Source organism: Mustelus asterias, chromosome 4 (genome assembly GCF_964213995.1).
Source record: "Mustelus asterias chromosome 4, sMusAst1.hap1.1, whole genome shotgun sequence".
NCBI lineage: Eukaryota > Metazoa > Chordata > Chondrichthyes > Carcharhiniformes > Triakidae > Mustelus > Mustelus asterias.
In genome coordinates this window covers 62,837,920-62,853,054 of record NC_135804.1, presented here as the reverse complement: position 1 = coordinate 62,853,054, position 15,135 = coordinate 62,837,920, and the positions used below count along the sequence as shown (strand labels likewise).

The 15,135-nt window shown below is 45.7% G+C and overlaps 1 protein-coding gene across 1 annotated transcript in view; it reads right to left on the bottom strand.

Annotated features, from left to right (window-relative positions):
• Positions 1-15,135, bottom strand: part of LOC144492752 (RNA-binding Raly-like protein) — a 698,557-nt gene that overhangs the window by 173,722 nt on the left and 509,700 nt on the right. The gene's annotated exons all lie outside the window — the stretch shown is intronic.

Sequence of the window (15,135 nt, the reverse complement as noted above, 5' to 3'; positions counted from 1 at the left end):
CCTGTGTTGGAGAGTAGAACATAGAACATTACAGCGCAGTACAGGCTCTTCGGCCCTCGATGTTGCACCAACCAGTGAAACCAATCTAAAGCCCCTCTAATCTACACTATTCCAATATCATCCATATGTTTATTCAATAACCATTTGAATGCTCTTAACGTTGACGAGTCCACTCCTGCTGCAGGCAGGGCATTCCACGCCCTTACTACTCTCTGAGTAAAGAACCTACCTCTAACATCTGTCCTATATCTCTCACCCCTCAATTTAAAGCTATGTCCCCTCGTGCTAGTCAACACCATCCGAGGAAAAAGGCTCTCACTATCCACCCTATCTAATCCTCTGATCATCTTGTATGCCTCTATTAAGTCACCTCTTAACCTTCTTCTCTCTAACGAAAACAACCTCAAGTCCCTCAGTCTTTCCTCATACGATCTTCCCACCATACCAGGCAACATCCTGGTAAATCTCCTCTGCACCCTTTCCAACACTTCCACATCTTTCCTATAATGCGGCAACCAGAACTGTACGTAATACTCCAAGTGTGGCCGCACCAGAGTTTTGTTCAGTTGCAGCATGACCTCCTGGCTCCGAAACTCAATCCCTCTACCAATAAAAGCTAACACACCGTATGCCTTCTTAACAACCCTATCAACCTGGGTGCCAACTTTCAGGGATCTATGCACATGGACCCCAGATCCCTCTGTTCATCCACACTAACAAGTATCTTACCATTAACCCAGTACTCTGTATTCCTGTTACTCCTTCCAAAGTGAATCACCTCACACTTTTCTGCATTAAACTCCATTTGCCACCTCTCAGCCCAGCTCTGCAGCTTATCTATGTCCCTCTGTAACCTGCCACTTCCCTCCGCACTGTCTACAACTCCACCGACTTCAGTGCCAACTGCAAATTTACTAATCCATCCTTCTACGCCCTCATCCAGGTCATTAATAAAAATGACAAACAGCAGTGGCCCCAAAACAGTTCCTTGCAGTACACCACTAGTAAATGAACTCCAGGATGAATATTTCCCATCAACTACCACCCTCTGTTTTCTTACAGCTAGCCAATTCCTGATCCAAACCACTAAATCACCCTCAATCCCATGCGTCCGTATTTTCTGCAATAGCTTACCATGTGGAACCTTATCAAACGCTTTGCTGAAATCCATATACACCACATCAACCACTTTACCCTCATCCACCTCTTTGATCACCTTCTCAAAGAACTCAATAAGGTTTGTGAGGCACGACCTACCCTTCACAAAACCGTGCTGACTATCCCTAATCAAATTATTCCTTTCTAGGTGATTATAAATCCTATCTCTTATAATCCTTTCCAAAACTTTGCCCACAACAGAAGTAAGGCTCACCGGTCTATAATTACCAGGGTTGTCCCTACTCCCCTTCTTGAACAAGAGGAAACATTTGCTATCCTCCAGTCTTCTGGGACTGTTCCTGTAGACAATGACGACACAAAGATCAAAGCCAAAGGCTCTGCAATCTCCTCTCCAGCCTCCCAGAGATTCCTAGGATAAATCCCATCTGGCCCGGGGGACTTATCTATTTTTACCCTTTCCAGAATTCCCTGCTTGGGTCACTGTCTGTGTGGAGTTTGCACATTCTCCTCGTGTCTGCGTGGGTTTCCTCCGGGTGCTCCGGTTTCTTCCCACAGTCCAAAGATATGCGGGTTAGGTTGATTGGCCAGGTTAAAATTGCCCTTAGTGTCCTGAGATGCGGAGGTTAGAGGGATTAGTGGATAGATATGGGGGTAGGGCTTGGGTGAGATTGTGTTCGGTGCAGACTCGATGGGCCGAATGGCCTCTTTCTGCACTGTAGGGTTTCTATGAATTGCTAACACCTCCTCCTTATGAACCTCAATCCCGTCCAGTCCAACAGCCTGCATCTCAGTACTCCCCTCGACAACATTGTCCCTCTCCTGTGTGACTAAATGGTCCTGTGTTGGAGAATGGTCCTGTGTTGGAGAATGGTCCTGTGTTGGAGAATGCTCCTGTGTTGGAGATTGGGTCTGTGTTGGAGAATGCTCCTGTGTTGGAGAATAGTCCTGTGTTGGAGAATAGTCCTGTGTTGGATGATGGTCCTGTGTTGGATGATGGTCCTGTGTTGGATGATGGTCCTGTGTTGGATGATGGTCCTGTGTTGGAGATTGGGTCTGTGTTGGAGATTGGGTCTGTGTTGGAGATTGGGTCTGTGTTGGAGATTGGGTCTGTGTTGGGGAATGGGTCTGTGTTGGGGAATGGGTCTGTGTTGGGGAATGGGTCTGAGTTGGGGAATGGGTCTGAGTTGGGGAATGGGTCTGAGTTGGGGAATGGGTCTGAGTTGGGGAATGGGTCTGAGTTGGGGAATGGGTGTGTGTTGAGGAATGGGTGTGTGTTGGGGAATGGGTGTGTGTTGGAGATTGAGTCTGTATTGGGGAATGGGTCTGTAATGGGGAAATGTGTCTGTACTGCAGAATGGGTCTGTACTGGAGATTGGTTCTGTATTGGGGAATGAATCTGTATAGGGGAATGGTTCTGTGTTGGAGATGGTTTTGCATTGGGGAATGGGTCTGTATTGGGGAATGGGTCTGTGTTGGGGAATGGTTCTCTATTCAGAATGTTTCCGTGTTTGAAAATATTCCACGTATTGTAACGGCTGTGTATTGGGGAATTGTTCCAAGGACTCCATTAACTCAGGCAAGTGCCCATTCTTTGTGGGTGAGACTAGCTATTGTGAAGGGGGAGACTATCTGATTATAGAGTGAGATTCAGCGGAGCCTTATAATCATACCCGGAGACCATACCCTTTCCAGCCAAGATGATTGTACCAGAATCTGAAACAGAAATCCTGATTATTGTTTTCCCCTTCCTACCCCAGGAATACTGAGTCTAGTTGTGGTAACCCAATTATTGCCCTGGATGAGTGCAGCTTATTCATATATTTTGACATATAAATCCACTGGATTTTACAGCCTTGCTTGACCTGAGACTGGAAAATCCCACCCAAGATCAATGGACCTTCCCATTTTCCGCCCCTCGCCTGCTCTGATTCCCGTGGTGGGCCGGGCGGTAGAATTCCGGTGTCGCATTCCAAACACTAAAGATACCAATGGCTTGGAAGTGTTCTCTCATCTCTTTGCCAACAGGTAGTGGTGGAGCCACAGGATGACCTGACTGAATGAATCGATGCAAGATAAAATGCAATTAACCTCTTATGTCATTGAGTGCAAATCAATGCAAGGGGACTGGACTCACTGAAAGTCAGTAAGAACGATAGTATCTTGCTCAGCAAGGCACCATTGATAGGATCACAAACATGATCATTGGTACAGATTCAGATCCCTTTTCTGGCTGTTATTGATCAAATTTAATGAAGTTTCTGATATTGCCAAATGTCTCCAAGAATAACAAAGGATGTTAGTGCACTCTGTGCCTGACAAAATCTTGCTGCACTGTGAGAATTCACATTGCCTACATATCGCTTGTCAATGTCTACAGAGGATATAAATTGTAGAGCCATGTGTTTGGAGCATCTGCTATCCTCCTGCTGCAGGAATGCTTTGTTATATGACTGAGGTCACCTAAGGTTGCTAGCAATGACCTAGTGGCATTGAAATTCCAACAGCTAATGGAAAGGCAAAGCTGGCTGTGGGTGAGGGAACTCAGCACAACAGGGGGATTTATGTCAGGACTGGAGAGGACAGATGCAGCCAGAAGCGAGTCCTTCAGGGACAGCAACTTGAATGAGGCGCATCTTCTTGATCCGTGTATGATGGATAACTCAATGCAAAATTCAACGCAGGACCATTACAGTTTGTAGACCCAGCAGAGAGCTGGAAACAAACATCTCCTGTGACGGCTCCTTCTACATTCCTCCTAAACCATTTTCTTTCATATCCACTCCTCCTACAGAACACAGGGAGAGGGGAATTTCCGTTACCCAAACTGTAAATCCCCCTCAGATCACTTCTAGATGATAGGATGATCTTTTTAATGAAACTCGTAAACCCAGTTACTCAAAAATCATAAAAGCAAATTACTGTGAACTCTGGAATCTGAAACAAAAACAAAAAATGCAGGAAAATCTCAGCAGGTCTGACATCCTCTGTGGAAAAAAGAACAGAGCTAACGTTCGAGTCTGGATGACCCTTCATCACAGCTGAAGGCAACATTAACGTCAAAAATTATCTTCTACTTAAATCTCAGAAACGTGTCATGAGATTCTCCAACTATGGCCCCCGTTGCACAAGATATATCCGAGTGACACTAAGGACCCAAACTTACCGATCATTCACGCCTCGTTGCCAGCAAGGACGGAGAATTTGGCACTTAGCCAAATCTCCGTTCACTACAGCGGGACCAGAAAATCTTGCTGATGTGAACGGCCAGAAAATTCCCCCCCAAGTGTTCCTCCTTTGGTCACTTTTTATAATGGAATTAGGGTCGATACCACTTGGCATCTGGGTGTATTCACTGACATGGTGGATTGGTCACTGGTTATAGAAAGCACCCAGTTTTTATTGCTACCCATTTCCCTGGCCCACAGGTTAAGTTAACACTATCTCCGTTGTGACTATTCTACATGAACTGGTCCCAGGAAAGGGCTGATACAGGAGACACCAGGACTTAAGAGGCTGATAACCCCTTTCAGGGCTCAGATAAATTGCCCACACCTGCTTTGCGAGTGTGTGAGACTCTCTCGACCCCCTCCATTTTGTCTTTTGCACATCCCTCCTACCTCGATATAATGGGCACCGAGGCCTTGAAGACTTCAGCTGTGAGATGTACAGTAACCGTTTGTCCGCCTTCCCACACTGGAACAGGGACACAACATCTGCGCAGAGTAGCTGGTTTGTATGGTTAGATTGATTTATTTTCAGATAATATTCATGTAGAGAAAGCTAACCACTCTGTAATAAATCATACTGGAGGCCTGGTGTCAGTGTTAATGGTGTGTAAATTTGATTTCCTGCCGCCTCAGCTGTTTAGAAATCGATAAGTGTGAGATTAATGCTCTGTTACGCTTCCACTGGAACCTCATGTCAAGACAACTTTGCATTTTGTTTTAAATCAAAGCAGTTACTGTCAGACTGTCGGTGTCATGCCTTGTATTTGAAAGAAGCTTCATGATGTCGGTTTGCATTAGTCACCCCAGCACCTGTCTCCTGAGAAGCAGCCGTTCATGTTGTCTTGTCAGTTTTGTCTGGGATTGAACAAATCATAACTTTACAGCATCACCTGTTCTTTATCTCCCTCCAGATGCCATCCCTTTCCACCAGGTCCCACCTTTCAGTGCGTCATTGGGTACAAGTAGTATCATTCATCCAGACTGAGATTGATATCATTGCTTGATGAATAAAGAACTTGCCTTTATATAGCACCTTTTGCAACCTCAGCCTGCTCCAAAGAAATGGAGGGAATTTTTGAAATGTAGGCCGGAATTTGCATCGGCACTCCAAGGGGCCCTCGCCAGTCAGAATTATATGTAAGTCCCGAAACTGCGCAGGGTAAACAGTGGAACCGCCAAAGGGGATCTTACCAGTGGCCTATTAAGAGGCTTCCAATGGAACCACCATCTAATCGACGATGCATCAGAGGGCACGCAGCTTGGCCACTTAGGCAGCGCTACTTATGGAGGTGTCCACTCTTCAGGCTGCAAGGAGAAGGAGAGAAGGTCTTCGTGTGGAGAAGCCCTCAAAGGGCTGCCGCCTCTGCTGGGTCTGTACTGCCAGTGAGACATACCCAGGAATGGTGATGGTGGTATCTGGGACATTATCTGCAAGATATGATTCTGTGAGTATGACTATGTGAAGCTGTTGCTTGATTAGCCTGTGAGACAGCTCTCCCAATTTTGGCACAAACCTCCAGATGTTAGTGAGGAGGACTTTGCAGGGTTGAGAGGGCTGGATTTGCTGCTGTCATTTCCAGTGCCTAGGTCAATGCTGCATGGTCTATCCGATTTCATTCCTTTGTGTTTTCCTCGGCCTTTCAGAGGGTATTTAAGAGTCAACCACATTGCTCACATGTGGACCGGAATTGGTAAAGACAGCAGATTTCCTTCCTTAGTGAAGTAGATGGGTTTTCCGACAATCGACAATAGTTTCATGGTCATCATTAGATTTTTAATTCCAGATTCTTATTGAATTCAAATTTCACCATTTGCCATGGTGGGATTTTAAACCAAGTCTCCAGAGCATTACTCTGGGACTCAGGATTACTAATCCAGCAACAATATCACTGCGCCACCGCATCCCCTTGTGACTGTTTGAAGGAATGAAAGGTGCTATAGAAATTCAAATATTTGTTTTTCCTCTGCCAATGAGCTATTCGACACCTCACTGCAGAGCCTCATCCTGCCTCACCTCCATCCACATGTATTAGTGGTGAGTGACAATGGACAGCCATCCAGTGACTGGGAAGCTGAAGCAATCCCCAGTCTAAAGACAGGGAATGCTGTCGATGACTAAATTGTCTGTGTTGCTGCTCCAACTGCTGCTGCATTGAGAAAACTACAATGACACAAAAGTGGGCAGTACTGTAAGCAGCGGTGAGGAAAGCAGAAAATCACAGAGATATTGATGGATTAAGTGAATGGGTAAAACTGTGACAAATGAATATCTATGTCATCAAATTGGGCCCTAAGAAAGATAGGATAGGATACTTTCTACATGGTGACAAGCTCAAAACAATGGATGCGTAAAGGGATCTGGGAGGATTGGGGTGGGGGGGTGGGGGGCTGTGGTGGGGATCCAGGTACATTGATCATTAAAATGCAGGAACAAGTACAGGAAATATTCAAAAACATCTCATGGAATGTTGGCCTTTGTATCGAGAGGACTAGAACACAAGGGGACAGAGGTCATGCTTCAGATATACAAAGCTCTGGTTCATCCACACCTGGAGTTACTGTGAGTTGTTCGGGCCACCACACCTTAGGATGGATATATTGGCTGTTGAGGGTGTGCAGTGTCGATTTACCAGAACAATATTTGGATCCCAAGGGTTAAATTGTGAGACAAGATTACTTGTGTTGTACCTTGGGGAATTTAGAAGGTTAAGGGATGATTTGATCAAAATGTTCAAGATTTAATGGAGAACAGATTAAATTCCTGACTTTCCTCGTCCCAACCGCTGAAGCTTCTGACTTTCTCGTCCCCTGCCACCCCTGACCAACGCAGTTCCTGACTTTCTTCCTCTCCCCTCAACCCTGGAGTTCCTGACCTCCCCCCACCCCAAGTTTCTGATTGACTCGAGGCAATAAATAGCCGCAAGGAGGATGTGGTTCAGGCAACAGATTCTGGCAAAAATATTACAGAATCATAAATAAGCTGAACATGTGCACTTCCGGTGGGGGTGGGATTGGTGGGGGGGGGGGGGGGGGGGGGGACGGACGCTTAGCAGGACGTCTTTTTGTTTGCCCCTCCCCAGAGCACCCATCTTAGGCCTCCCAAGACCGCCTTCTCCCTCCCTCTCCACCCCTAACCCACTGTTGTTCTCCTTCTATGTTTGTCAGTGATTTTTTTCCCCAGTAAGTTAGTGAAAAATAGTATTATTAATAAATAAAAATAAAATCAATCAATTTTAGAGGCTTCTTGGTCTTGTCTGTGATGGTGGTACAGTGGTTAGCGGCGGTACGGTGGCACAATGGTTAGCACTGCTATCTTACAGCGCCAGGGACCCAGGTTCGATTCCTCGCTTGGGTCACTGTCTGTGTGGAGTTTGCACTTTCTCCCCGTGCCTGCGTGGGTTTCTTCCAGTTGCTCCAGTTTCCTCCCACAGTCCAAAGATGTGCGGGTTAGGTTGATTGGCCATGCTAAAATTGACCCTAGCGTCAGAGGGATTAGCAGGGTAAATGCGTGGGGTTATGGGAGTAGGGCCTGGGTGGGATTGTGGTCAGTACAGACTCGATGGGCCGAATGGCCTCCTTCTGTAGTGTAGGGATTGCATTCTATGACTCTAAGAAGAGTAGAAAGGCCTCCACGTTGCACCCAAATTGGAACTCTGAACGATTTGGAAAAATGACCCAAATAGAATATTAAGGACTTTATTTCCCCTGAACAGTAGGACAGCAAAAGAGAATTATTGAGAGAAATACAAACATCTAATGATTTTAGCAGTCAGTTGGGCCGCAGTCAAAATGTGTTACTTAGCAACCCCATTAGCCAGTCAGCAGGAGTTCCAGTCCGATGGTTTGACAGTTACTAAAATATTGCACCTTGCAGCAAAACAAAGATTAGAAAATTCACGGACACTGACCCTCTCAGTGCCAATCCTCACCAACTGCAAAAGCTTCGTGAAAACTTCAACGGCACAAATTGTGGCTCCAACATTGGGTCAGCAATACAGAGGACACCAATATCAAAGCAACATTTTTAAGCAGAGTTGCTTCAAATTTGGCTGTCAATAATCCTCGCTTCTCGCTGAATCAGGTGGCGTTAGCGTGAATGATCAAAATCTCAGGTAAAACAACACATTGACCTTTGACTTGAGGCTTTTAACTGAGGCAAATTAGTTAGGTAGGGTATTCACAGCTTCCAGAATTGTCCCAGAGTGTCTAGGAGTTAAAGATTAATGTCCTGGGTTCGCAAGGGATTAAAGAAAATTGATTTCTCTTCATTTACTTGGATATAAAAATATTGAAGATAGCTGACAGTTAAGAATCATGGAATTGTTACGGCACAGAAAGAGGCCATTTGTCCCATCGCTGTCTGCACTGTCTCTCCAAATGAGCATCATGACTTAGTGTCATTTCCAGACATATTATGATTTCATTCTCGCAATCCAAAATCAGCTTCCAAATCAAATATTTCAGTCCAAGACACAAGTCAAGAATTAACAATCTGGTAGCTCTGTCAGAAATTCTGTAAAGTGCACTCTGGGCCATAAGCAAAGAATGTCAATCAGAATAGAGTTGCTGCTCCGTTCCCAGTTACTTACCCTGAAATGCAGCCACCCCTTTGTTGTCTGAACTTCCGACTTGGGCAGGGTGAGAACGGTGCAATAGTGGGCCTTGTATTGCGGGGGGGGGGGGGGGGGCAGCTGAATCAGAGTTAAGGGAGACATGTCCTCTTTTATATGGCACTAGCCTCTGTAAAGCAGGTCGGTGTAAAGCTTCAGCCAGGAAGCAGGTAGGCAGACAGGATTGGGGGTGTAGGGTGGAATCAGGTGGCTAGGGTGTGTGATGTGTTCAATGTGGGGGAGGGCGGTCAAGTGATCAATGGAGGGGTCAGGAGGGTCATGGAGGGATGGGGAAAAAACTTCTTGGTGTAATCAGCAGGGATGGAAACGATGATAGATGGGCAGTCAGGGAGGCGGGGAGGGCAGCTGGAAGGTCGGGGGAGTCCTGTGGGCGATTGGGCACTAGTTGGGAGGGGGTAGTTAGAGAATGGAGGTTGTTGGGGGCTAGTCAGGGGTAGTGGGGATGGGGCTTCACGTGAATAGCTGGGGTGGGGGAGGTATCGAGGGGAGGGGCACAGTTGGAGAGCCCATGGGGATTGGGGGTTAGAGGGGGGGGGGTGATATGACGGTGTAGTGGGAGTCCCGTGTTGGTATTGCGGGTGGTCAGTACAATAGTTACCCAAGGGTTAGAAGTGGTTTTAATTCTTCAATCTTTTTCTGCGTCACTATTCCTTTAAAACAATCAGAACCATTGAAAGTTTGTGATTGAAATCACACTTTTATGCTTATGTGAGGACTTCACAGGGGTCCCCTAGTGCATCTGGAGTACCCCTTGGGTACGGCACCCGAGAGCTCAGGAATTATTAACCAAACTCAATGATTTTCAGAAAAAAAAGCTCCTGGATAATCATAAATCGTTGTACAATTTATGGAGTTCCAAGTTACAATTAAGGAAAAATTGGAAAGCTCCAATAATTTTGAACAACTACCATGAAAGTGCAAACTTTATGATTTTGCAACAACTAACACAAAGAACAGAGAGTCCAAAGTTGTCAATGTTTTACTACTTTTTTATAATAGATACTTAAATTAAATCTGTACATTGAACACACAAAGAGAGCAATTACAATCCCCTACCCTGCCTCCCAACCAGTACAAAATGGGTTTGTTTCGGCTGGATAGGAAATCAAAATAGGAACCTAACCATTTTTGAACCTGTCCATTTGCAATTCTTTTATTTTAGGTGGGCCAAGGAGGGAGTGGGTGGAGAATTATGTATTCTTGGCTGAGAGCCCAGACAGCCAGTAGAAACACCTGCACCCCAGAGAAAACATTACTTGATTGACAACTCAGGCTCTCTGATCTCTGTTGACAATGTCACCATGCATATTTACACAAGGTTAAGTGGTTTCAAGGGCTTGAGATTTTTGTTATGGATACTTTAAAGTGTTTGGATGATTGACATTTTATTGTATTGTATTGAAATAACTTTCTTAAACAAAGTAGAAAGTGATGAATTAATTACTATTTTAAAAGTTTTTTATGCATCCCACTGTCAGTGTGGAGTTTGTTGTTCTATACTGTGTATAGTGGGTTAATGGGCATGGAAGTGCCATAGCTTGGCATTGACAGTATGAACGACCATGGTGGAGGGTGGGTAGAGGGTCATAGCTTGGCATTGGGAGTATGAAGAGTTATACAGGTGGCATAGCTTGGCACAGAAGGCATGAGAGGCTATAGGGAGTTAGTGAGAGGCATGAAGTTGCATGGTTTGGCAATGGGGAGTGTGAGAGGCTTGTGAGCCTTTGTGTTTTTATTTTACATGGGATCGAGTCGGGACTTTAAAAAAGCCTGCTCGGACACCCGACAACCCCTATGGCTGCCTCCGACCTCTTCCCCAAGTCAGCTGGCCCAACACTACAGTAATGAGGATTCTGTCTTTGTGGGCACTTTCTCCCAAGGTGGGCAAGCTGAGCTGGGAACATTCGGACTTCCACTGCCTGCCTTGGGGATGAAAGTTTAGGCCCATATTTCCAAAGTACTTCAATGGTTGTAAAATGCTTTGGAAAGTTCTGACATTGTGAAAAGCAACTCTTTCTGCAAATCTCTTTTTATAAGACTGGAGAGTTTGCAAAACTTATTTTTTAAACTGTAACCTATTTCGAACTACTTGGTAGAAATTGTGCAGTGACAAGACATGGGTTACTTGTTATGCAGATTCCAATCTTCATGGGGCAGCTTTTTGGAAGAAGAGAGATGTAGAGACAGAGAAGGGAAAAGATAGAGGAGAAAGGGAGGAGAGAGGAGGGAAGGATGAGAGGCGATGGCCTAGTGGTATTTTCGGTAGACTATTACTTTGGAAACTTAGCTAATGTCTGGGGACCCAGGTTCAAATTCCACCACAACAGATGGTGGAATTTGAATTCAATAAAGAAAGGAAATCTGGAATTAAGAATCTACCGATGACCATGAAACCATTGTCGATTGTTGGAAAAACCCATCTGGTTCACTAATGTCTTTTAGGGAACGAAATCTGCCGTCCTTACCCAGTCTGGTCTACATGCAACTCCAGAGCCACAGCAATGTGATTGACTCTCAAATGCCCTCCAAGGGCAACTAGGGATGGGCAATAAATGCTGGCCAGCCAGCGATGCCCACGTCCCACGAATGAATTTAAAAAAAGGACAAGGGGAGGGCAAAGCACTGAATGATAGAAGAAAGGTGGCCGGAAGATGAGAATGATTGAAAAGAGAGGACAAAGAGAGTCAGGAAAGGCAGACAGGGATGGTGAAAGATATGGGGGTGAGTAAGAGGATGGGAACGGGTAGAGGGAAGGGATAGGGGAGAGGCAATAGCAGGAGGGAAAGAGAGGGAGAGAGAGAGAAAGGAGTGGAGTAAAGGAAAGTAAAAGGTAGAGGCAATAACAGGAAGGAAAGAGAAAGAGAGAGAGAGAGGAGTGGAGTAAAGGAAAGATTGGAGAGAGGGGAGATTGTAATGCGACAGAAAGATGTTTCAGATCTACAAGTTGCGAATTCAAAAGCTGTGCTTATTGTGGATGCACACAGAAAATATGCCAAATATGAAGGGATTTAAAAAGTGACCTTCTGGCATTTAGTACAGGTTACGCTGTATTTCCACACAGCATGCACAGATGCAGAATTGATTGGCGCACTGCTTGACTGCACCCAAAAATTCAGCATGGATCATGACTGTATCTTGGTGCAATTCACCCAAGGCAGCTTAGCTTCTATAAGTAACCACACTAAGAGAGAGAAGGAGAGGGAGAGAGAGAAGTAGAAATGATCACATAGCCCAGGGCTGATGGATCTGGAGTCAGTTCTATAATGCAGTGCATGACTGCAATTTTCCATTGATAGAACTGTATTATCAGGCTTTGGCTCCAAGAATTTAATTTCCTTCACCTCTCCCAGCCAGTCTAGCAGGGAGGATCATGGCATACAATGTGTTATTGAGACAGTTTGCCAATAAAGTTCTGTCAGAACTACTCTGCCATTGAAGCTACAACCTCCAAAATCTTCCATTGCAGTGTCAGGGTCAGTAAAGGATTCCTAACAGACACAGGAAAGGCTGGGTGCTCACCTTTTGAAAATTATTGATCTGCTTCAGGTGCTTAATGGATCTGTCTCAGCTATTTAGATTCACCAGAGGCAGTGCAGTTGAAACTGGGAAACCATCACAACCCTTTGATTTGGACTGTTCCTGTGTCTGGGATATTGAGAAGGTGACGGCTTTGCATTAACCTGTCAAAGCTGTAAGGGCGAGAAGTTCTGAGCTTCCATTTCAATGCAGGGCGATGTTTGTTGGTCTTCAATGAGCGTGGTACCACGTGTCCCTGGATTGTGGCAGTTTAGCCAAAGTATCTCCTCCTGCTCCTATTGAAGAGCTTTGTTTAGATGGGAGGGTGTCATACCAACCTTCACCGGCAAGGTTAACTCATGAGGAATGAACATGAGATTTGGATATGAGGGTACCTGGCACAGAATGAATAATAAATCCAGCAAATGGAATCTTGATTTAGAGAGTGAGGAGGCGAGGGGAAGACCCAAGGGGAACCTCCCACCAGCAGAGAGGTTTAGTCAGAAACTCTGCTGTACCTTCTCATCAGAGCACATAACACTTGACCAATCCTGGAACTCTGTCCCTAACAGCACTGTGGATATACCACCACCTCAGGAACTGCAGTGGTTCAAGAAGGTGGCTCACCACCACCTTCTCAAGGAGCATTTAGGAATGGGCAAAAAATGCTGGCCAAACCAGCGACACCCACATCCCATGAATGAATAACAGGCAGAGTCACAGGGAGTGTGCTGTCGAAGGTAGCAGAGCTGCAATCTTGTCAAGCACTTGTGATGGAGGATGTTATTTAAACACCTGTGTATGTTGGGGCATGTCCCTTTAAGAGAATGGGTCAGGTGACCCAGGACTCAAGCTCCACCCTGGGTGGAGCTTCCCTGGTCAGGCTGTGCTAGAGAATAGAAGTGTTAATAAACAGTTCCAGTAGTTTACTTTCACTGACCTTGTGGTCTTTTATCAGGCCTCATACATCATGCTGTGGCTCGATGGTTAGCACTCCCACCTCTGAGTCAGGAAACGCGTGGATTCAAGTCCATCTCCTGAGACTTGAATACCTTGCATATCCAGGCAGACTCTCCCTGTGCACTTCTGAGGCAACGCTGCACTGTCAGAGGAGCAGTCCCCGACTCTCACCAACTTTTACAGATGCACCATGGAAAGCATTCTTTCTGGTTGTATCACAGCTTGGTATAGTTCCTGCTCTGTCCAAAACCGCAAGAAACTACAAAGGGTCATGAACGAAGCCCAGTCCATCACGCAAACCAGCCTCCCATCCATTGACTCTGTCTACACTTCCTGCTGTTTTGGGAAAGCAGCCAGCATAATTAAGGACCCAACACACCCCGAACATTCTCTCTTCCACCTTCTTCCGTCGGGAAAAGGATACAAATGTCTGAGGTCACGTACCAACCGACTCAAGAACAGCTTCTTCTCTGCTGCCATCAGACTTTTGAATGGACCTACCTCATATTAAGTTGATCTTTCTCTATACCCTAGCTATGACTGTAATACTACAGTCTACACTCCTTTCCTTTTCTATGAACGGTATGCTTTGTTTGTATATCGCACAAGAAACAATATTTTTCATGGTATACTAATACATGTGACAATAATACATCTAATCAAAAACCTGTCGGCATAGTGGCACAGTGGTTAGCACTGCTGCCTCACAGCGCCAGGGACCCAGGTTCAATTCTGGCCTTGGTCACTGTTTTTGTGGGGTTTCTCCCAGTGTCTGCATGGGTTTCCTCTGGGTACCCTGGTTTCCTCCCACAGTCCAAAGATTGCAGGTTAGGTTGATTGGCCATGCTAAAAATTGATCCCAGTGTCAGGGGGTTAGCAGGGTAAATGTGCGGGGTTACGGGAATAGGGCCTGGGTGGAATTGTGGTCGGTACAGACTCGATGGGCCAAATGGCCTCCTTCTGTACTGTAGAGATTCTATGAATCTCTCTGGTCAACCATCTGAGATCTTCTAGTACTGTTCGAAGAGGAATGGGGAGTTCTCCCCAGTGCCGTGACCAATATTAATTTCTCAACCAACATTGTGAAAAGCAGATTACCCAATTGTTATTGTTTATGGGAGCTTGCTGTGTGCAAAATGTCTGCTTTGTCTCCCATATCCTCCCTTCAAAGTGTTTTTTAAATCGTTCGTTAAAAAATACATTCAGCAGCCTCACCATCACTAAGGGAGGGGGAAATGGGGAGGTGGGGGTTGCAGGGGGTTGAAGCCCCCTTATAGTCTGTGGCTACTCCCACATCCAGGCAGGCAGGGAGTCCCTCTTGGCTTGTCTGGAGTGCTACCTTGCCCAGCCTACAGTCTGGTGCCTGAACTGGTTCTCACCACCTACTGGAACCTAGAAGTCTTCAGAAAAATTCCAGTTGGCTTCCTTTAATTGACTTCAATAATTAAGGCTCTTAATGAGCCTTATCCATGATCCACCACCTGCCCCTAATCCCAGTATATCAAAACTGGCCTGGAGACAAGATGCAGCCAAGGAACTGCACGTGGTCAGCTGGGCTATTTTTAGCTCCCAAATGTCTCTGATCCTTGGCCCTCACCTCAGAGGTCAAAATTCCATTGTTGGTGTAAGCACAGGCACTCTGAGGGCAGTTAGAGCAATAACTGGATGGAAAATCAAGCAGT